Source organism: Anastrepha ludens, chromosome 5 (assembly GCF_028408465.1).
Source record: "Anastrepha ludens isolate Willacy chromosome 5, idAnaLude1.1, whole genome shotgun sequence".
Lineage (NCBI taxonomy): Eukaryota > Metazoa > Arthropoda > Insecta > Diptera > Tephritidae > Anastrepha > Anastrepha ludens.
The window spans coordinates 55,238,229-55,263,761 of record NC_071501.1 but is presented as its reverse complement, the minus strand read 5'-3'; the positions used below and the strand labels follow the sequence as shown (position 1 = coordinate 55,263,761).

Here is a 25,533-nt window from a genome sequence, read left to right as displayed (position 1 = left end):
TATCCAATGTTTGGACATTAATACACCCTAAGTTACCAGCCAAAGAGAGATTGGTACGAAGTGAACAACACAACTGAATAGGGAATATTGGGCAGATAGTGGTTACCGTACGAAATTGTTCGCCTGCCGAGGGGCGAACGCTATAGAAAAAACTTCTTCAGCATTTTGGTGTTTCACGGAGATTCGAACCAACGTTCTCTCTGAATTCCGAATGGTAGTCACGCACCAACCCATTCGGCTACGGCGAACGCCGGCCATACATCAGCAAAATACCAGTTCATACAGTTTAAGAAATCGTAAATCGTATGTAAAAGTTCATTACCCAAAAAGACCGCATAACACTTTTTATGTTCTTTGAAAAAAAAAATCAACTAATTTGCCTGCAGGGATGAAGTAGTAATGTCGACGTTTGTTATGTTGTGTTTAGTGAATGTGCTTAATCGATACGCCACTTTCAAGCAATCAAAGCGCAGCAATAGTCTAACGGACGGACACATGTACTTGTTTTCATTACAAATGCTACATTAATAAAATAACACATGGGCTGAAAAGTCCCGAGTCTAATACATAGATGGCACAGGTTTTATTACATTCACCTCTTTTTCAGTTAGTACTAACCTTAAAAAGACAGTTGCTAAAATTTTAGGATATTCTATTCATTAGATCTTGAGTCAAATGTGGTCGTAAAGTCACCGATGATGCACAACGCAGTCGACGTCAAATGAGGCGGTAACAACAGAAAACATCAAAATGTGAATTAAACTTCGAATTGCTCCCACCTGCACTGTATTCGCCAGATTTGGCTCCCAGCGATGACTGCCTGTTCTCAGACCTTTAAAAAAATGCTCGCCGGTAAGAAATTTCGCTTGAATGAAGAATACAGCTAATTTCGAGCAAAAAAAAAAAAAGTGCTCTCTCTGTTAGGCCCGGGAGTTTCCGGCGAATGTGTTATGTACGCACATAAATAAAAGCGATGAGTCTAATTTCAGTTTTAATTAAATTAAAAAAATTGAAGTGAATTTACCTATATTAAAAGATTAATTCTGTAATATAAGCTTTTACTTTCACATTATATACATAACGAAAAAAACTCACTTTTCCTTATAATTTGCTACTCGTTGGCAATACTATTTATTTGCATTAGAGCGCGAGTGAATTGTTCTCTTGCATTTAGCAAAATTGAAATGAATGAACACCAATAGCACAGCAGGGCTGCGGGTTAGGTCTATATGTATCATTAGCATTAACATTAACAATCCAGCATTTGCGCTCCTTTACTTGGCAACTGAAGTAGACTTCGCAAGTCCCAATGGCGGTGATGGTAGCTTTTGCTTTGCGAGGACATAAATCAATCAGGCAGGGGCACCTTCCTCATTAAGGGATTGGGCATTCCGTGTGATAACTCTCAAATCATAGTTCATAAAACGGTTGTCATCAAAAATAGGAGGTCCCTTCCGAGGCTTTCTTGTTGTTTTTGTTGGTATGCATTTTTATTTGGCTGGTTTCAAGCCCGCGCACGACTCCGCAGCGGACAGACGCAGGGCGCAGGGTGTTTGCTCGACTTATCGTATGCGCGGACAGACGGACGGTACTTGCTACATGTCTATATGTGCCTATGTCGATTCCTCGACGAAAATTATAATACAAGTGAGGGGGTATGGTTTCAACTAGCTTTTGTTATTTTGCTTTAAATGCTTTTCAAAATTTGGCAATCTGAATCGAAAAATCATTAAACTATTAATTTTTTTTTGATAACGCAACTCCTAGTAGTACGTGTAGTTTAGTTCTTAGTCATGTTAAGAATTCTGTTCTTATCAACTGTATTTGTGCAATGCTTGAGTAGAGGGTAATTATACCTAAACTAAGATCAAATAACATGTGCGAAACGGGTCAATATTTTTCCCTTAGTCATAAGAGCTTTCTGACAATGTAGGAGAATCTTCGGCAGGATTGCCAACTATAGCAACCATATCGATCTACTTCTATAATCGCACAAAATACACAACAAAAACTTGTACTAGCAGACCCTTGATCCCGTTATTACATATATCAGCATTTTTACTGATTGACTCTGGTGCAAATTATATGTAAAGGGTGATCACGCGCGACTACTGTCAACATAATACATAATTTTCTTTGGACATTTCAGCATGGAAAGACTAACGCCTCAACTATGTTTACAAATCGCACAATTGTATTATGGAAATCGAGGTTCTGTGAATGGCTACCCCTGGCTTAATGGCTACCCGAAGCCATTCAAAAACAGGCATTACATTCATTGAAAACAATCGTTAGATACGGCCTATGGGCTGGAGGAATCATCGGCTCATATTTCTTCAAAGACGACACTGGCGCCAATGTAACAGTGAAAGACGAACGCTACCGCGCCTTGATAAATGACTTTTTGATACCGGAAATGGAAGTCCATGGTCTCCACAACATTTGGTTCCAATAATCCAACAAGGCGGCGCTACTTGCCATACAGTCCGTGAAACAATGGACTTACTTCTCCACTTGGGCCAATGGATTGGCCACCAAGGTCGTATGATATCATAACTTTGGACTTTTATTTGTGGGGGTATGTAAAATCTAAATGCTCTGTGGATAAACTATCTTCGATTGAGGCATTAAAAGCCATTACTGAAGTTATTCCCGAGATACCGACAGAAGTCTTCCAACGAATAAATAAAAATGAACTTTTTAGCCGGAGTGTTATAGGAGTTACCAAATCTCTAGGTGCTTGGCTCGACCTTTCAAATTTCAATTTCAATAAAGATTGCCCAATAAATTTGAATTTTCGTTGTTTTATTTCAATATGAAATCCGATACCTCTAAATTGATCACCCTTTATATACATAAGCATCATTGTTCTTTGGGCAATCTCTAGATTTCTTTACTTAACTTCATCGAGGTGGACTTTTATCAAACACAAATATTTATTCACTAGAAATGGTATTAAATTTAACAATATAAAAATTATATCAATTTTTCTAGATATTAATCCAAATCCTCTCGGTCATAGCCCTTTGGAGGCATATGCGAATAGTAAAGATTATTCCTTAGGACTCCGTGTTTTGCATCGAAGCATAACGCATTCCGGCGGTCCAAAATTTAAAGGAGAATGGTTAGCGGAAAGTTCGTTAAGTGTGCCAAAGCAGACATCTTTAATAACTACACCTATTTCGTCATCTATCGACTCACCCTTTATTTCTACGGCTGTCAAACAGGTATTATATAAATAAATGAAAATATATCATATATGAATATATATAAATAGTTAGCGTTTACATCTTTTGGTCGTTGTTTGGCCAGGGATCTTCTCCAATTTGTGGTGTGAGTCTTGAAGTTCTTCTACAAATGGAGGGGGCTACAGTTTTACGCCGCCTTCAAATGGCAGATGACTTTTAAGAGGATATTTAGTTACTATGCATTACAGAAATACGCTGGGAGACATTGCCTGCCGAAGAACGAACGCTATTTCTATAATTTTAGTGTTTCGTGCCCACAGCTGGTTTCGAACCCGGGCGTTACTGGGAGTTACAGAGTTATATTTAATTGTGAGATAACATCAATATGCATACCACAAATTGAAAGGGAACCTTCCACCAAATACATTTCTAGGGCAATTTCACTTGTCTATTATTAATAATATTGCATATTGTCAATTTCATTCAATTTATTAAGTCTATGGTTACAAAATCTTTAAGATTAGAGGTACAAAATTACTTAAAGAAAAATAAGTTATATGCCTTGAAGAAGGTGTTTTTAAATTTGTTACGGTTATGGGAACTGGCTAGTTAAAATGAAGAGATTGCTTGCAAACCGGACAAGACTGTGTTAAACTCTTTCGATCTTTTGGAAATACGACCTTGAACAAAACTTTCCCGGAACAGCCGCCAGGTGAAGTTCTAAGTCAACTGATTTGAGTTCTGCTTTTCTTTTTATGTTGCCACATCTGTGATTAACACTCATACTAAAATTTTATCTATTGCTTGACATTTTTTACGTCGTCTTGAGTCTTCAATCTCTGCACATGTTTTCAACTTTTTACAGTTTTAAAATTGGATTTGAGTTTGCGACAACAAATTTGTATTAAATTTTGCGTTAAAAATGGAATTAAAAGTCGAAAACCTTAGAAATGTTTGAAAACAGTATTGGAAATGATACTCCATAGCCGTTTATGAGTGGCATGATCGCTTCAGAATGGATCGTGAGTTCGTCGCGGATGACGGACGTAGTGGCGGAACGTCGCCATCGAAATCTGATGAAAATATCAATAAAATGAAAGAAAAGTTGATCAATAACTGCAAATTAACCATTAGAGAGCTGGCAGAGGACTTGCACACAGCTTATGGATCCGTTCAGGAAATTATAGTTAATGATTTGGGTTTGCATCGTGTTGCTGCAAAGTTGGCCCCACTGAACCTGAATTTCATGAAAGAACGGAACCGCGTTGACATTCGATCGAGTAAAAAAAAACAACCAAGGAATAAAGTTATATTTTGAATTTTCCGAATATATCTCGGGAACTTTTTGGTCAAAGAGGTAAATAGTTAAAATTGGATTCCAAGTTATTGAAGCGTACTCTAACCATGACCCCACTAAAGAATTAAAAAGCGTTTTACTGGCATAATGATCCTTAAAGTCTTGTGCAAAACGTCGCAGAAGCCGAAGTTGGAATTATACTTAGGAATAATGAAACTGATGTGAATAACCCTGAGTTAAAAATAACACGTAGATCTGAAAATTAATTTACAGTAGAAAGACGAGCATTAGAAATGGTATATAGAGAGGCAATCGGATTTAGAACTGTTCATCCATTCGGATAGATTGTTTAGATCACTTTGTAATAACTGTCGGAGATGCAGGACATTCCTCTGAACATTTTCAAATCAACTGCAAAGAGCAGCAATTTGGTATGATTAAAATGAACAACGGGAACAAGAATGCAACTCTCAGGCACGCCAGAGGTGGCAACGAAGAGGAGAGGTTAGATATTACTAATTTCGATATATGAGGTTCGGTTAGAGAGCTTGGACCTTAACCAAAACAGGAAATTTGAATAGAAATCTAACTTTTTAAGCTTCAACAACAATGTACTACGTGCAAGAGTGTCTAAAGCTTTTGAAAAATCTGAAAAAAATTTTTGAAATGATGAAATGCAAAATTGGGAAGGTTCAGGCAGGTTGACAACCGTAGAGCGCCCATAGACAAAGACTTGTTGATACGGATCCATTATTTCTTTCAAAAAGAAGTACACTTTATCTTTCACCATCTCTTCCATGACTTTTGGTGAGTTTAGATATATATTTATAGATTCTTACATTAATCTACCAAATTTGAAAGTCGGAGTAATAAATGCAACTTTCTAGCGGTCAATAAAATTGCCTGTAGAGGGAAAAATATTGAAAATGTATTTTAAGTGCGTTAAGTGAATAGAAACGAAGAGAGCCCATCTAAATCACATTCCATTGATGACTGAATGGAAAAGTTCGATTGAAAACATCCTGTAGAGCGTCGTAAGAATCAAGACACCCAGAATCTATTGCAATTGTACCTACTATTCGCAAAGTTTGACTTAAATAAATCAGTTTATGGTGTCTTTGAGAATGCCTGCCATCAAACTTTGCTGCTATTTGGGCAACCTTTCTTTGACCCAATATAATTCCGAAAAGGTTTGATTTTAATCCAACATCTTACTGTGCCATACAAGTATATTGGTTGTATAGGAGTTTATCAAACGTATTAAGTTGAGTTGAATAGTTAATATATTTTTTATTCCTTGAATGTACTATGGTGTAATGGTGGATTCAACAGATTAAAATACTTGTTCATTTGATTCGTCAACTTTTTAAGGTCCTTGATGTATTAGCGAAGCTTATGAATTCAAGCAGGCCGAAAAGGAAAGCTACTACGAAATATTCCGAAGATATTAATTCGAAAAATATATTACCAAAGTACCCTTTTTGAATTAAAAAGCTGTTTCCAGCCAATTTCGAAAATTTTGCACATGCCTTGCATAGAAAATTAAATTGCAAATTTCATCGATGCGCAGTTGGAAATGAAGGAGCAGATTCCTCTCACACTTTCAGCCCTTTTGTTGATAAACATTTCGAAAAGAGAATATATGACATAAAGAGGATATTCGGTCCTTCCCATTTTGAAACAAATGTACTAACTGATCAGCTTCACAAGGTTGAATAGACAGATCCATATAAAATTGGCGTATAGTATATATTTTTATTCCCCCACTGATTAATAGGTATCGTTTTAAATACTTTTCAACCAACATCCACATAACATAGTAGTATAATACGATCTTATTTTCCTCGCATTTTTGAATAAAATGGTGCCCGACATCAATATGTTTTATTTGGAACAAAAATTTTAACAACGCCGCTATTTTTATTAGCTTCAGATTAATTCAAATTAATGATGGTCGAAGAGAAAGATCTCGGACACAAACTTGATCACACATCGTAAGATCAGTGTGCACATAGAATTTTTGTTTTGTGTGTGAAGCAGTATTAACTGGGCGAATATTTCTTATGACATGTCGAAGATGTGTTACTAACTATTTCCGATTCGCTGACCGGTCGACTGCTATTAAATTAACTCCGATGCTAGACGTAATGGTGTTCCAGTCATGAATGAACACCGAAATCCTAACAAAATAAGCAGTAAAAAGTTTGTCTATTATTCGAGGTTGTGGCGTAAGATTGCCAACTTCAGAGTCCGATGCCATCGTTTGACGATGTCGTATGATTGCAGGTGGTAAGCAATTATGCGCAGATGCTTAACGCCAAGACATTGTAAATGTTGTTTAAACAAGAAACCTTCGCATAGGTGCCCAAGATCTGAAGTTATGTCAATTGGAACGCCAAGGCGTACTAACCAGCCCTTTATCAAGGTTTTTACTACTGTCGGAGCCGTGTTGTCTGGTACTGCGATTGCATTTGGCATCGAGTGAAATGATCAATTATGGTGAGACAGTAGCATTTACAGTCAGATATAGGAAACGGCCCAACGATGTCTATATGTAAATGCGAAAAACGTTGATTCGGTCATTCACGACATTTGAACGGTGGCACACTATCTGGACCGGTTTTGTTACGTTGGCTCTGGATGTAGTACCTTGCAAACTGGCAACTGTACCGTTGTATACCAGGCCAAACGAAACGTTCGGTCAACTTTGACGTAATTCATAGTTTAAGTGAATAGTGTACTTTAAGCAGAATTGAAGTTCGTCATCGTTGTTCTGGTCCTCGGCTAGACCATGGTAATTAATTGGCTCCACTGTTATGGACGCTATACAATATATGTAGGCCTGCGGTAATAATTTGTTGATCAGGAACACGCCGAATGCCCGTAGTAATTGATGAACTTCACGATCGGAGGATTTGTCAAGGCGCTGTTGAAAAGAATAAATTAATGGTTTATGGTCAGCCCATTGCACATCGCGGTAAATTTTCTATCGTATGTGCTGTATCGCTGTTCAGCTTTTGAAAACGACCGTTGAAAGAAACCTAAAGGTTGAAGCGTGTTGTTGACAAGGCATATGATGAGCAAGCAAAGGACGCTTTCCCTACATGCTTCGAAATAGCGAATGTTTTCATAAGACCAAACTGTTTTATCGTTGGGCATGTTCCACGGGACCATCTTTAATAGCGACGCTTGATGAAGCAGCGGTTGCGATAAGAACGTTTTATAAAAGTGAACCCTATCGAGGAAACGTTTCTGGTCTTTAGCTAACGTAGGCAGCTTCCATACGGCGTTATACTGTCTCTTTTGATAAGATGCCCAATAAATTCAAGTTCTGCCAAGCCCAGAACTGACTTTGCGACTTTATAGTGTGCTTGTGCTCATGTGAGCGTTGAAGTACTAACTGCTTATCTTTATGGTACTACTCTTGAGAACCTGAAGCTATACAGATGTCATCCAAATAGATGAAAATGAAATAACTTCTTGACCGAACTTTGTGTGATACCAGCACACGTCATCAGAACTGTTGTCTGATTTTCGCGCTGGTGTTTTAGAACGCCAGAGGTAGCTTGTTTGTCTAACGCTTTATCGAGACACTGTGTAAGTGCAGCTATTTCGACTCTGAGATCTGAATAATTCTCTATGCCGCACACTCCGTTAACGTGTCCCTTCCACAATTGTGTCGACTCAACAGTGAAGTGAAATTTTTAATTTCATGGTTATCGGTAATTCAAGTTGCTATAATGGCTGCTAGCGCATGCAGGCAAGCGGATAACCATAAATTATTGAAATTGCTCTCTTTCAAAGTGGAGCCGGCTGCACATTTCAACTCATTGAAAAAATCGCTTGGACGGCGGTCGCCTAATGGCATTTCGCGAAGTACCCGCTGCACCCGACGTTGCTGGCTTTCAGCCAGATACTTTGACAGCTTTGTAAATACATATGTATTGGTATTTTCCAGTCTTGGTGCCACATCGATAATAGGGCGTTAAGCGAATATCACGTTTCTTGTTTTAATTATGCTGTTACATATGGTATAACCGATATGTGAATAAAATTAGTATATCCTTGGGTGGGGGAATAAAAAGTGGGAGAGGTTTTTGCCCGATATAAATAATACAATATTTATTTCGGTTCTAAAAGAGGGTTCGAACATTACGTGTATACATAAGTGCAAGCGAGTTTTATTAAATCGTCACAGGCGAATTGTAACCTCATTGGATATTAACGTCGATATTTTAACGCATGCAATTACATATGCAATTGTTCAAGGGAGAAAACGCAGAGGCGCTTACTAATTTGAGAAAATTGTTCAGAACGTTGCAAAGGACAAAGGTTCAAAAAGGACACTATAACAAATTAAGATAATGCAATTTTGTGTAAGTTGTTGCAAATGAATATAAGATCCAAATGTAAGTTAATTTTTTATAATAACTAATAATAGCGAATAAAAAATTGTCTTTGAGGATACTCTTAGTACGTCCAAAACTTGATGAATTCGTTCACATTGGCATTTTATGTCGCCATAGACATTTATTACTTGCGTAACTGCTCCTCGACCCAAAAATGCTACCCAATATCTGTTTCAGGTATAATGCAATAAAACCTTAATAAGCGAGTTAAATTATATAGTTCAGTTATATTTAAGGGCTTCATTTGGATTTACATTGCAACCTAGCCAAGTTTATTGTTGTTACTTTATTGAAATATTTGTGTATCTAGTCTTTTATAATTCATGTGTTTGTGACAAAATATAAACATTTCGCTTTTAAACTGTTTTTCAGTGCGCTGCTGTTATTGACAACTCTTCACCAAAAAGTTGGATTCCTGTGGGCCCAAATCCATTCGATCTAGCAGCCATAGCATCAGTCTACAGCAAAAAATTCAGCCTTGTGGATTTGCGAATCAAGGCAAAACGGTATGCAGAATCATCCAAGGATATTGCAGATGACACCAATTTATTGGATATTTAGTTTAGATTTAATAAAAAGGACATTTAATATATAACATATGTACATCACTTAACATAGATGCTATTCAAATTAAACTGGCATTTATTTCATTTCGTCTAATAACATTGCTTCACCAAAGTTAAACCCGGGGTTGCAGGTTTTGGGTTTGGGAGAATTGTTAACTATTTCCACTTCAAGTTTCATGGAAATTGTGCTTAAGCTATAATTCGTGTGTTTCATTCTTATGTAAATATTATGTATCCAAATTTTAAACGTCGGCATCCAATCAAATTGTCTCGATATTGGCAAGCTGGAAAATATTGTTGCCTTGTTTCGCTAAGAATGAAATAACAAAAGATAAAAAATTATGTAAATGAGCACTATTCCCATCATTTAACCCTTAACGGATGAGATCTTTTTTTGTAATACGCGTCCATAAGACGACGGTAGTTTAGGTGAAATTGTAAAACGTGTATAAGGATGAAAACTTAAACTTAACATTTAAATACATTTACTTGGTTTATAATTTTATATGATCAAGAAACATCCCTGGTTACAATGTTGCAAAGAGAATTCTTTTCATGGCCCCGTATTGGGGCCTTTCGTTTTCTATCACATAAGTACTGTGTCCCCGTAGCGGGGCCTTACGGCCGTTAAGGGTTAAAACATATTAAAATGTATAAAAGTCCAAGACAAACACGCTGTTAACGATGTGTTTGAAATGTATTTGGGCTATGATCCGATACAAAATGGATACTAGTTTATTTGACTCGCTTTTTAGCTGGTGATTGCACTTAAACACGCTAGCGGCAGTAAACCCAAAAGTGAGCAGCGGTGAAAACGTTATAAGAAGCATGCTATCAAAGACAAACTCATAATTTACGGTAAATGTGTACAAATGTGTAAGTTACGTAAGTCGTTTTACAGTACAAACATATTGACGTCGCGAGACGCCAGCATAATAATAGACCCGATTTAAACAAGGAGACATCTGGAAGGGAGACACTGGAAATTCTCTTTTCATGTCTCATTCGCGGCCACACGGGCAAAATTGTTTTCGGCAACATTTTGACATTTAATGCTTTAGCATCGTCTGGTTCGGATGTATTCTCGCACGCGCTTACATGTAAAGCGGAAAACGTTCGTCAACAATTTCTTAAATATATGAATGAAAAATGCAAACTGGTTAAATAATAAATAATTTGTTGTTTTTTTATTTAAATATATTTATAAATTATTGTACTTGAATAAAAAAAAATTAATTAAAAATACTTCATACATAAATAATTAACTTAAAATTAACTTAGGTATCTAGAAATGCGGGGAAAATTAGAATTCAACATAAACATGCCCCTAATATATTTTAAATTATACCTACTTTACTAGCAAAAATAATCGTGCATTTCCCAAGCAGTGTTCGGATGTTTGTCATCTTTGTTATCTTCCGTTTGCTTGAAAACCAACACATAACTCAGAACCTTCTCCCACAAAAGAAGAAAACAAATGAAGCAACTGTCAAAAATTGCTTTAAGATTGGAAATACGAATAAGAAGAGCAAAGCGTGTCGCCAGTACAGGAGACAAATTCCCTTCTCTCTTCCGCGGCCGTCCTTCACCCCCGAACAAAATGTTTCCCTTCCAGATGTCTCCTCGTGTAAATGGGCACTAAGCGAAAGTAGGTGGAAAGTGAAGAATGTTAGAATACATAATGCCAACACACATGTGCACACAAAAGTTTGTTTATATACTGTACTGATGTCGCTCAACTGCCAAATTCTCCAAGAACAAAGTAGCGATTTCCGTATTTTCGGCACCTTTGTATTCTCTGCATCGTCCGGCAGACGACATGCACTGTCTGCCAAATATTTAAATACAGTTATTTAGAAGACAGCACGATATTTTGACTGTAGGACTGCAATTATCGACGCCTTCAAATTAAATACAATATGTTTTTAGTTTGACCTGCGACACTGAGCAGATGCAATGATGCCACTAGAAAATCTAAGAAAATGCCAAAAAAATTATAATTAAATGTAATAACAATCGGTGGTCTTAAATCCATAAATTTTGCTTGCAGCAAAAGATGTTCCTTTGATTTTAATCAGGTAAGTACCCTATGAGCTCTTAGGAATTACTGGGAACGAAATGGCAGATAAATTAACCAGGAAAGGGGCAGGCTCCTCATTTATTGGTCCAGAGGAAACGGGATAGGGTAACTTTTGCTCTCTTATTTAGGAAGTAGAGGAAAGACAAAGAAAATCATCCTGGGACAGTACGAGTATACCGAGTTTATCGCAATCAAAATAAATGATAGGTAGGTTTAATCTAAAGCGTCTACGCCCAACGCCATTTAAAAGAACACTATTACCCATCAATTCAACGAACTTTTTGACACAGATATACATTTTTAAGTGTTTTTTTTTTCTTTGTATTGTATTCTATGTGTGTACATGTATATTTTTATGTATGCAGCCATTATCAAATCATATATGAATATGAACTTTGAAAATTTTTTTTACCATTCTTCTTAAAATTTTTTAAAACGTAAATATCTGTGAAAAAAAAAATTTACTTTTGCAAATCCAACAAATTTTACGAATGGCAAAAGAAAAATTGTATAATTGTCTTGGTGAATGGCACACGACTTATCATAAAACAAATGCATCCGAATTGTTTGCACGCGGAAGTGTTATGCGGAGAGGCTCAGGGAAGGCGATTTCTATTGCCTCGTATAAATGTGCAGCCAAGCGAAACCACACTTCCTTTTACGTTGAAGCGCCGCCAATTTCCCATTACAATAGCCTTCGCCATAACAATAAATAAGGCCCAGGGGCAAACATTATTAAGGGTGGGGCTTCATTTAAAGGAGGATTGCTTTGCTCACGGCCAACTTTATGTTGCGTTAAGCCGGGTTAGATCCTGGGAAAATATACGAGTTCAAATGGGCAATAACGAAAACTTGACGTTGAATGTAGTTTATAATGAAGTAATTTAAAAAAAAAAATACTGGTTTAACTGAAAAAATTTTAAAAATGTTATATGCATAAGTTCTTACATATTACATATGAATAAAAATATACACTTTTCTAATCATCACAACTTTTAATATATAAAAGTGCACATATGCTGTTTACAATCCGTGAGAAAAAAGCCCACCCGATTTTCGGGGGTTACATACTAGTTTATTATTTATTACAATGAAATAAAAATGAAATAGATTTAAAACGTTTCATGAACAGAAATGCTCCATGGAAAAGTTATTTAATAGAGCATTCCAAACTGTTCATTGGTGGCGATAAAAATGAAGTTTTTTTTTTTTGAAAAGAAAAAAGTATATTAGCACTTTATTGGAAAAAATAGGATCACGTGTGAAAGCACGTGCTTCAATGGTTCACCAAGGACTGTGATGATAAGAAGAAGAAGAGTGAAAAATCAAAGATTGGTGAAAAAATTTCGAGAAGCTGGTTCTGTCGACGGTAGATTAATGACTGGCAGACCAAAAACAGGACGTTATATTGAGATAATTTCTGCTGTAGTGCCGATAACTCGACGTTCTAAACAATTAGGCATTCATGAATGGACTATTTGGTTGATTTCACCATTGCCTATGGTGGACATTTAAATTATGCAATTTTTCACATACATATAATTGTTAAGAGCCGTATTTTGAATAAAAAATAATCTAAATTTTAAAGTATTGGAGGTTGAATTAGTTTTAAATGTTTTTTTCGAAGATTTGGGGCTTTATTGTGAAAAAACGGTACAAAATATTTTATTTGAAGTATTGGCCATCGCTAGCTACAACTTTCGCCCATCTTTCGGGCAATTTCCGGATGCCGTTTCTCCAAAATTCTGGTCACTGCTTGGCTATCCATGACTCAACCCATATTTTGGTAGCCTCGTACGAGGAGAACCGCTGGTCCGCCAAATCGAGACTCATATGCCGGAACAAATGAAAATCGGAGGGAGCTATGTCTGGACTATACGGCGGTTGGGGTAACACTTCCCAGCCAAGCGTTCCAAGGTATTTTTTGACAGGTTGAGCAACATGCGGCCGAGCGTTGTCATGTTGCAAAATAACCTTGTCGTGCCTTTTTACCGTTTCCGGCCGTTTTTCTTTCAATGCCCGGCTTAAACGCATCAATTGCAGTCGGTAACGATCCCCCGTGATTGTTTCGCCCGGTTGGAGCAGCTCAAAATATACGACGCCGACCTGATCCCACCAAATGCAGAGCATGATTTTCTTGCCGTGAATATTCTGCTTGGCCGTCGACGTTGATGCGTGGCCGGGCAAACCCCATGATTTTTTGCGTTTTGGGTTATCGTAGTGGATCCATTTTTCGTCGCCAGTCACCACCCGATGCAAAAAACCCTTCCGATTTCGTCGCTCGATCAGCAATTCGCACGTAAAAAATCGCCGTTCGACGTCGCGCAGCTTCAACTCGTACGGGACCCAATGTCTTTGCTTTTGGATCATTCCCATCGCTTTTAGACGCTTGCAAACGGGTTTGGCACGAGTCCTCGTTTACCAATTCCCCCAATTCCGCGTCCTCGAACTTTTTGGGTTGGCCAAGACGCTCCTTGTCTTCGGTGTGAAAATCACCACTTTTGAATCGTCGAAACCAGTACTCACATGTTGAAATCGACGGAGTATGGTCTGGGTAGGCCTCCTGCAGCAATTCACGGGCTTGGGCTGTATTTTTTTTCAAATTGAAGCAGAAAAGCAAAGCTTCCCGCAAATTGCGTTTCGACGGCACGAAAGTTGACATACTCGGAGCACGAAAACACTGCGTTGTTTATACTTCAGCGAAATGACAGATACTGATAAACAAAGCCTAGGGATGAGGCTTTGTCATGAATATATATTCAATATTGCCAACGCGATAAAGTGATAAATAGCGCCATCTGTGTGTCACCTTTAAAACTAATTCAACCTCCCAATATTTTATTTTAAAACAACATCTAGGCGCGTCTTCATGAAGACTCTTTATATGTACACGGAGAATATTGGTATACTTTTATATTTATATTGTAAACATGTTTGATTGCAACGTACCTATATTTTCACCTTTTATGGCGGTATTCCTGGAGGATGAAAATACTTCTGTTTTAGTCGCAGTTTGAAATTACCAGTGAAGAAAGAGTATTCATTTAAGAAAAACAAATAGCACCTCTCCCCTCAACCATCGATCAGCAAGAACCCGTCGATCAAAAAAAAACAAAATACTTCGCGATAGCCTAGATAAGCTGAAAAGCTCTCAAAGCAAGCCAAACTCGATGAATCCTGGGCTCGGTAGCACTGAACCCTCTCAAAACAGATTTTCCTCTTTGGAAGTTCACGAAGAAGAACCTAACCCTAAATCTCAAGAAAAACTCCCAAGCCCCCACCAGTATTTGTTGACAAAGTCAATAATATTCCACCGTTGAATAAGGCCTTAGCAGAAACTGCTCCTGGCTCTAACGGTCGAAAACTCATAAACAGTGAGCAAGTAAAAAACAAGCTTCCACTTCCGAATCCTATAAAGCTATTGCATCCCTACTAGCCCAAAGAAGAGAGAAGCTTCAAAGTTATATGAAATAATATGTTTCCTTCTATATGCACCCAAGAAATTATAGAGGAACTAAAAGAGCTTGGCTACATAGCGTTAAATATCTTCAACATTAAGCACAGAAACACAAAAAAAAAAACTCTCCCAATGTTCATTATTGAGTTGAAACCCAGCTCGAACAATAAAGAAATTTATGACGTCAAGTTATTCAGCACAAAAATTGTTTTTGAGCCCCCACGTCCGAAACGCAAAATTCCTCAATGCGCTAACTGTCAGTAGTATGGCTACACTAAAACCTACTCCCGTAGAAAACGTGTATGTATTAACCCTTCATTAGGCACGTGGTCTACAATGGTAGACCACGTCTTTTCAAAGTCGTGCAACTCCTTAAATTTGTCTCTTAAATTACCTAAGCTTTTTAATAGCTGTTTATAATTAATCTCTTTATCCAATTAGTGCATTCAGTGCGGGTTTGACGTACAGTTGTAAATTTTATCAAGGTCTGAACAGTGCTGGTCTACATATGTAGACCACGTGACTAACGACGTTACTTTTTCTTGCGGCAATATTACTTGATTTATTAAATATTTGAATTAAGTTCAGTTAAGTTTTGCTTATATTTTTTTACAAGAGTGTGCTAATTTAATTAGTTTCAGATAATATTATGTCTGATTCAAAAAAAAAACGATTGGAAAGCAGCAAAAATCCGCTCTCCGAACTATCACGTAGTGAAGAAAGTGCTATGGATGCTAAAGAAAAAGCTTACATATTTGGGAACTGTGAGAAAAAATAAACGCGAAGTTCCCAAAGAATTCTTTCCCAGGAAGAATCGTGAAGAAAAGTCAAGTATTTTTGGTTTCCAAGAAAATTGTATACTAGTGTCGTACTGCCCAATAAAACCGGTCAGTGATCCTGATATCATCTATGCACCATGATAACGCAATAGATGAGCAAACAAATGATGAAAAAAACCAAGTGATTTTCTTGAAAAATGCGCTTGGGAGCTCATTCGACCACAAATTGAAGTTAGATCAAAGAATCCTCGACTACCCATGGAAATGAGGCAGCGAGCCCACAACCTTCTTGGCATCCTAAGCATTGCACCACAACCCACTCAATCACCAAGTAACTATGTCGGACGTTGTCATATTTGACCTCGCAATATGAACAAATCATCCCGAAAGTCGTGTACTACATGCGGCAGATTTCCTTGCAAAAATCATATGAGGGAAAGTTGCACGGAATGTCTCAGTGAGGAAATATAAGCAGTTTTCAGAAACCATAACATATAAGTTTTGTACTGAACTTTTATTTTTTTATTTAAAGAATTGAATTTTACATATTTTTATTTTAAGTTTTACGAATAATAAAAACTCTTTTGTAAATCGTCCATTAGTTATAAGAAAAAACTTTTATGAATTGCAATAAATGTTAAAAAACACATACATTCACGTTTTTATTGAATTTACAGAAGATACACAAATATTTTAGTGAAAATATTAGTTTATATTCCTCACATTAAATCACAGAATATACTTATGAAGTATTATTGAGAAACTCAAATGAATAACACTTTTAGTCATAATATTAAAATGGTCTACGATTGTAGACCACGTGTCTAACCACGTTACAAAAATCCACGTGCCTAACGAAGGGTTAAATGCGCTGGAGTCCACTTATCCGCAAACTGCTCGCGCAAAACGAGAACAGATGACGTCAAATGCGTCTTATGCGAAGGAAATCATCCAGCGAATTACAAAGGCTGCGCGATATACAAGAACCTTCATAACTCAAATATCCGCCATTAAGAAATAATGATGAAAACACCGCACCACTTTTTGCAGAACAGCTATTCAAGCCACAAGTATAGCTATTCAAGCCACAAGCTATAGTATAGTTGTGGAGAGTTCGAATGGCTCTATCACAATATTATTAGTAGACCTCTTTTTTTCGCCAAGACTTAGAAAAAAAAAATCCCGCGAATTCCACCAATAATGATATCTGCAGAATGTGATTACCAACAAATCTTTAATATTGCGAAAAAGGAGATGAAAAAAGATTTTCTTATTAAACTTTTAAACAATAATAACTACAAAATCAATGCATCAGATCCTGATGACTATAGAAACCTGACAAAAATGCTAACCAGTAAAAATCTATCTTGGTATACACATGAAAACAAGCAATCCCGGGCGATTAAGGTTATGGTAAAGAACTTGTATCATACGAGTGATCCAGGAGAAGTAATATCTTATATTCAAAAACAAGGACTTAAAGCTATCAGCGCAGTTAACAAATTGAAATGGAAAACTAAAGAACCTTTAGATATGTTTCTCCTTACGTTTGATTCCAGTGAAAACATCAAGAAAATATATGAAATAAAAACAATTTTACACTCTGTTGTCGCTATTGCAGCTGTGAGGCAATCAAAACTCATACCGCAATGCAAATCATGCCAGGCGTATGGACACACGCAAAACTACTGTGGCAAACAACCAAGGTGTGTCAACTGGGCAGGAAAGCATAAAACGATTGAATGCACAAAGCCTGAACAACAACAACCAAAATGCTGCAATTGTGGCGAGGCCCATACGGCGACTGCACTAGAAAAGAGATTGCAGAAACTCGAAAAAACACTAGCTGAATAAAAATTTTTTAAAATAATGCTATGGAATCCAAACGGCTTGTTTAAACATCAAAGCGAGCTGGAAATGACTTTAGAAACTGAAAAAATCGTCATCTGTCTAATATCTGAGACGCACTTCCCCAAGCAGTCATACATCAAATTCAAAAACTACAATACATATCATTTAATTCACCCAAATAATGCCGCACCAGCAGGCGCTGCTATTATTATAAGATGCAATATAAAACATTACGAAGAAGGCAGCATTTCTATACCTGAATTTCAAGCAATAACCATAAGGGTGAGGGTGATAAGAATTTGTCAGTCACTGCAGTCTATAGTCTCCCAAAACATCAGATCAAATGCGACCAATACATAGAGCTAATTAATAGTCACGACAACCGATTCTTAATGGGCGGTGACTTCAATGCGAAACACACACACTGGGGCTCGAGATTAATCACTACAAAAGGTAGAGAATTGTGCAAAGCTCTTCAACAGACTGGATGTATCACATTTTCTACGGGAACTCCAACATACTGGCCAACGGATCCACAAAAAATACCCGACCTAATAGATTTTTTTATTGCCAAAAAAATATCAGCTAATTATATCAGCATAGAAAGCGGGTTGGACATGAATTCGGATAATTCTCCAATTTTATTAACACGATACGAAAATGCGCTTATCAAGAAATTGCCATTCACGCTAACGAATAAATATAGCGATTGGGAATATTTTAGGAATGCCTTAACCGCGGATAATCACAATGCAGAAATTACCAACACTTCCGATTTAGATGATGAAATATTAAAGGCAGCCCTGGAGTAGCACTTCGGAAAAAAAGTTGTTACATCAGATCATAAGAAGATATTAAAGATTTGGTCGCAGAAAAACGCAAGGTACGTAGACGACGGCACCAATCAATATCTCCATGCGACAAAAAACTACTAAATAAAATTACGAAAGGAATTTCCAAGAAGATAAAAGATTTTAAAAATAGGTAGATCTCTGAGTACTTATCTAAAGGGCTTATCAAACGAACGCAGCAATGATTACTCGCTTCGGAAATGCACAAAAAACTTTTCACAGCCAGTAACACAGTACCCACCAATTAAAAAAGAAGACAGTTCTTGGGCCAAAAGCAATAAGGAAAAGGCTAATGTTTTTGCTGAGTACCTCGAAGGCATCTTTAAGCCATATGACACATCGAGCGTAGCCGGAATGCAGCCACTTAACTATGAAACTGACGCCGAAAATCCCCTTGTTACGGATTCCGAATTGCTTGGTGAAATAAATAAGCTAAAATCAAAAAAGGCGCCTGGGTATGACCTTATTACTGCTGAAATTCTAAAACAACTTCCTCAATGCACAATATCCAAGATTACTGCAATAATTAACGCCACATTCAAACTGCACCACATCTCTATATATTGGAAAACTGCTGAAATAATTATGTTTAATAAACCAGGGAAGCCAACGCATGAAATCACATTTTACGGCCTATCTCGCTCCTACCAATCATATCAAAACTGATGGAAAAGCTTTTAGCCAAACGTCTCAACATAATTATTAAGCAAAGAAATATAATACCAGTACATCAATTTGGTTTTCGCACAAAACACTCTACCATTGATCAAGTGCACAGAATTACTAGCATCATTGAAAACGCCTTTGAGGAAAAAAAGGTATGCTCTGCTGTCTTTCTGGACGTGTCTAAGGCGTTTGACAAAGTTTGCCACGGTGGGCTCCTCAACAAAATAAATGGGCTTCTACTAACACAATATTTTAATATTCTAAAATCGTACCTATCGGATCGTTTCTTCCGAATAAAATACGAACTTAAAGAAATTAAAGCTGGCGTCCCACAAGGCAGCGTACTGGGCCCCATTCTCTATATTCTTTTCACATGTGATTTGCCTAATGACACAAATTGCTCCACAGAAACTTTTTCTGACGACACAGCCATCTTGTCGGTAGGAGAAACCCATATTGACTCAATCAAAAACCTTCAAATTTATTTAAATAAAATCTCAGAGTGGACCATTAAATGGCGCATAAAACTAAATGAAACAAAATCGGTTCATTTAGACTTTACACAGAAGAAAATACAATATCTGCCAAATACTTAGGTATGACACTAGATACCAAGCTTAGATGGAATGCTCACGTTAAAAAGAAAAAAGAACAGTTAGAAATCAGATTTAGAAATATGTACTGGCTTATAGGCAATCAATCAGCCTCATCCCTATACAATAAAATTCTTTTATATAAGCAGGTGCTTAAACCAATTTGGATCTATGGGATGCAGCTATGGGGCTACTCAAGCTCAACCAATATAAAATCTATACAAAGATTCCAAAATAAGGTCCTCTGATGCGCTGTTAACGCACCTTGGTACGTCCGTAACACCGATATTGAACACGACCTTGGCATCGAATCAGTTGCCACTTCGATCAACATAAACTCATATGGAAAGACTACGTCACCATGTAAATAGCGAAGCCTCATCTCTAATTGATCCCGGTAAATGGAAAGAAAGGCTGAAAAGAAAAAAACCGCACCAACTCACGCTGTAGCCCACTTCTCTGCAAGCCTTGGGCAGAGCATTATTGAATTTAGTTGTATTGCACAAAATTAAATCCAATTGTTCATTAGTTTATAATTTATTAACTAGTTACAATGAAAATAAAAAAAAAAAAATTAAAAAAAATAAAACGCAGAAGCCTAGAAAATTCTGATGTTTCTCTCTGTATTCATCGGATGGCGACGCAGTTTGAAGGGATTGCATGCGGATCCTCCACGGTCGCTCCGATGATATTTCAATGCAAAGAAAAAAGTGTATTAATATGTTGTTATCAGTAATTTATTTGGTACTGTGATATACATTAGCATACATACAGTAATACACAGTAAAGTTAAATTACTCTTACCTTACGATGGCTGACACGTCCTTTTCCTTTAGTCCTCTGTTTGAAAGTGATTCTAAACTTAAATTTTATAACGAGAGTAACCGAGAGTAACGAGAGTTTAACACAGTTAACGTTTTAACTGTAAATCATTTACCTTATTAAAATACCAATTTTAGTCATAATGAACCACTTACACATTGCATGAGGCAGTGTAACTAATTTTGTAATAATTTAGACATATTCTCTCTCTAACTCATGACAGACTTTTAAGTCAAAACTTAATCTGGAGACACTCATACACTTTTTGAATTTTGACTAATGTATCTCACCGAATCGGTTACCGTATATAATGCATATTATGTTTATGCTTTAATATTAGCAATCGAAGATCGAATGAATAAAACAATATATAATTTACTTCAATAAATATAGAGTAATCAAACAGTAGTGGCAATTGTTTTTTTACGGATTATAGGCAATTGCCGATGTGTGTTTTTTGGTTGTAAGCGCAGATATATCAATCAGTCCATAAGTTCGTACGTATTTTACCCATAATTTCATTTTTGTACGATTTTTGCATAGAAAAAATTATTCGCGAAATATAACGGAACTATTTATATTTTATTTGATATATTGTGTATTCAACAACTGATTTTAATCGCGGATAGAAGCACGTGTTGTTAAAAAATAATAATGGTCGTCCTGAAGTCTTTAACTCCGACGCCTTGCTCGAACTCGTGGAAGCTGAGCTAAATTTCACAGTCGATATGAAAGCTCAGAGGTTAAATTCGTCGCATGGAATAGTTCATAGGCACTTGGTTCAGTTGTCTTATACCGCATGGCAAACATTAGGCAAGCTGAACGAGCTGGGATGGGAGCTAATGCCGCATCCACCATACTCTCCGGATGTTGCACCTTGTGATTATCACCTTTTCCGTGGACTTCAATCTCATATGAGTAACAAGAACTACTCCTCAAAAGAAGCTATAAAAAGGGATATCGAAGCGTATTTTGGCTCTAAGGACAAAAAATTTTTTGAGCAGGGAATTAAAAAGTTGGCTAAACGTTGGGAAGACATTGTTAACATCTTTTTATTAATTTTAAAACCACCTTTAAAAAACGCACAAACTTATGGACTGACCTGATATATATGCGCGTAAAAAAAAAGTTAATGTTATGCATGTTTCAATGTTCTTTAAAATGCCCTAACAATGTGAAAGACTATTCACAATTGTTTCATTATTACGCACACTTAGTCGTAGATTGAGTTAGTTGTCAGATGGACGCGTTTGTGTGGGACTCACTCGTACTAAATTCTGTATTTTTAAAGTAGTTTTGTTGTTTTTGGAACTATTTTGAACGAACGGTTGATAAAAATTATATTGAAATTATCGTGGTGGATGTTGGTGCAAAAGGTAAAATGCACATGCATAAAAAAATCGGGCTGAATAAATTTAAATAAAATAATTTTAAAATTAAAACTTTCTGAGAAGTGAACTCTAGTGAATTTTTTTGGTGATATGCAAATATTGATAACAAAACAATTAAATAAAAAAAAAATCAGCACGAGGTACTGAAACTTCGACCAAATATTTCAACGCAGTTGTAGGACATGTTGTTCACTAACGTTGCTAGTTTCATTATCAGTTTTCGGGCGCCATATTAATTATCTGACTATTAAGCAGATTGTGATAATTCATGCTCCATACCCAATCTTCAAAAATTATTTTATTGTTTTTGTGAGAAAAATTAAAAACAAACATACAAACAAACAAATGAAATTAAAGACCGGTGAATGTTGTGCAATAAAAACAAAAACAAAAATACATTTAAAAATATTAAAAAAAGATCAAATTAAAAGTGCATATTGTTTGCTTTCTAGCTTCCAGAACAGCAAGAGGACAATGCATTTTTAAATTCAACGAGTTTATTGGCAGATACAGAATCCGATAGATTGAAAAAAATGTGACTCACAAAACCTCGGATATAAAACGTCAACGAGATACACAAAATTTTGCGTACATACCTGTGTAAATATGTACTTTCCGAAGTAGTAATAATTAAATCAACTGTAGAGTTGTTGAAATGTTTAAAGGAAACTTAACATTAATAACATACGATAATATCATCCAAAGAACTTTTTCCTAAGCAAGAGCAAAAACAATATTTCAAACCGTTACTTTACTTTTAAAGTCAATTGTACCTTGAATATTGAGAATATTAAACTGAAATTACGTTTTTTAACCACATTCTTATGTATGTATATGTATAGGTATATGTACATATGTATGTATCACATTTTGATTACTTACTATTGCGATTGCTCTTATTGTAATCTAGAAATTTTTCAGCTTTAATTTAAATATTTTTGCGTATATTTTAATTATTATTCTGGAAAACGCGAAAATGCCTCAAAAATCTCGAAATTTTTTTCAGCCTAGCACTGAAGGCCCTAGTAGCCAGTGTGCTAATTAAGTTAGGGTTATATTGTATATATCCCCTATAAATAATAATAAAAATAATTTTTCCCATCTCCAACTATTATAAATTGTATGCTTATCGCGTGCTTTTAAGCAAATCAGTTGCGAAAACAAAATTGAAAAGTCGTAACTAAAACTCGTTGAATGCAATCTCTAATTGATTCAGTGGTTCCTTTTTCTTGTCGAATATTAGTGGAGGTAGTTCCTCTCGATTTTTTACATAGTGCCATCGATGGATTTTTTTGCAGTTGCTTAATTTTGTCTCGTTTTATTTGAGTATCCAGTAGTTGAACGTTTCGTTTCGTTCGAGGCGAATCCATTTAGGGTGATAATAGTAGAACAAAACAAATTTGCATGAATTGTTGCACGTACTCTGTTTTTCGAAAATTTGGCAGAGACGGTTCGTAAAACTCGAACATTTTTGGGTCATCATGAACCTCCTTGTCGGACCGCAATACAGAAATTGATGAAAACATTCCAGCTGTTGGGACAAGTTAGTGATCTGAAGAATAAAACTCGTGTACGTCGCTCAAGAACAGCCGAAAATATTGCTGTTGTAGCCGAAAGTGTTGAAGAAAACCCAGGTTTACAATTCCTCGTCTTTCTTTGGAATAAGGCATTCCACAAAAGTCATTACACCGTATTTGGCATAAAGATTTGGGTCTTAAGGCTTATAAAGTCCAGTTAACACAAGAGCAACGTAGTGTCTTTGCTGATTGAGTCGTTGGAATGCATGAAAATGTTATAGTCCGGCAGAGTTATTGGATCTTACTTTTTCGAAAATGAAGGTGGAGCAAGAGTTACGGTGAATGAATTGTGCTATCGAGAGATGATTAACAATTTTTTATGGGCGGAATTGGATGGTATTGATCTCGACAACGTTTATTTTAAACAAGACGGCGCTAGGTGCCACACAAGCAGCGGAACCAATGATATTTTATGGGAATAACACCTCTTATTTGGCGGCCGCCGTAGCCGAATGGTTTGGTGTGTGCCTATCGTTCGGATTTCAGAGGGAGAACGTTGGTTCGAATCTCGATGAAAGACTAAAATAAATGAAAAAGTTTTTCTAATAGCGATCGCCCCTCGGCAGGCAATGGCAAACCTCCGAGTGAATTTCTGCCACGATAAAGCTCCTCATAAAAAAGAAAATATCTGCCGTTCGGAGTCGGCTTGAAACTGTAGGTCCCTCCATTTGTGGAACAACATCAATACGCACGCCACAAATAGGAGGAAGAGCTCGACAAAACACCCAAAAAGGGAGTACGCGCCAATTATATATATATATATATAACACCTCTTATTGGAAAACCCTTTATAAACAACAAATCACCCATTCCCTTGCTTCTCCACAACATGACTGAAAGTTTGCCATATTCACTGTAGCAAAATTTCTTGTCGAAATCTGCGGTTCGCAGCTACTTTTCTCAGCAAAATATGTTTGGTGCGGTCAAATATTTTCCGTGGTCTTCCACTTGCAGATTTTGGTTCCGTGATGTCACCATCTTCCGACTGGCTTATACTGAGGATCTCGATATCATCGGGCTTAACAACGACGCTGTTAGCTCTGCCTCTTCTAATCTGAGAAGGAGGCTTGATTTATATTGTGCGTTAGCGATGGTGAATATCCAGCCACATGGTGCTCCTTTGGTTTTCTCAAAGGAAGCATTTTAGGGCAAATACTCCTTAACATTAGCAATTTTTTCTTCTGAAAATTTTTGATATCATTTCTATTTGTTTTTCTGTGGCTCCGATTTTCACAAAGGACGCATTCTAGGCCACATAACGATTTTGAAATAAAAAAGAGGTAAGACCTAAAAATGTCTAATAGCCGGAGACTTCATTTCTGACATGCTGCTTTTCTTAAAAACAAAAGTTGACCAAGAAGGAATGCTTATACAATTGGAGAAATTGTGTCTTATTTGACCCTTTGGTCAAAAAAAAAAACTTAAGATTACGTCCACTTCATATGAAACTTGGGCTAATTATGTTAAAAGCTTTGTCAAAGGGTTAAAGAAAGACAGCGCATTTACATATTTCAAGAAATTTTTCCCCAAGACATTCGGATGCTAAAATTAAAAAGAGATTCTGTGCGGGCTCACAAACCATAAACCTTCTCTATGGTGTATGGGTTGGTGCTTGACTACCATTCGGAAGTGCTCAGGCTCGAGTCTCCGTGCATGAAACAGGAAATAATAGAAACGGTTTTTTTAGTAGCAGTCACCTTCGGGTGTATTTATGCAATGAAAAAAGCTCCTCATATAAAATTACACTGTGGAACAAATTCAGGTTAGCAAAAATTAGGTCCATTCTGAGAGTGGCGGGTGAAAATAGAGGCGAAATTAGAAGACCCGTATCGCACCGTTTGTTTATGTTAGTTCGAATTTTTTTTTAATCGGCCTTCGAAGTTCGAAATCGGAGCAAAATTGTTTATATGGTTTTTTGGCTATAACTCGTCGACTAATTGATATTTTTTCAATCTGTAAAAGCCAAATTATTGCTAGAGACCTGTGCAACAATTACAATTTTTGAA

General features: G+C 36.6%; 1 protein-coding gene across 1 annotated transcript in view; it reads left to right on the top strand.

Moving 5' to 3' along the window:
* Positions 1–21,793: 21,793 nt before the first annotated feature.
* The window catches only part of LOC128865247 (uncharacterized), a 65,702-nt gene continuing 61,962 nt past the window's right edge, over positions 21,794–25,533 (top strand). The window contains exon 1 of the mRNA XM_054105388.1: positions 21,794–21,935. The gene's annotated coding sequence lies outside the window, so the exon portion shown is untranslated. The remainder of the gene's footprint in view (positions 21,936–25,533) is intronic.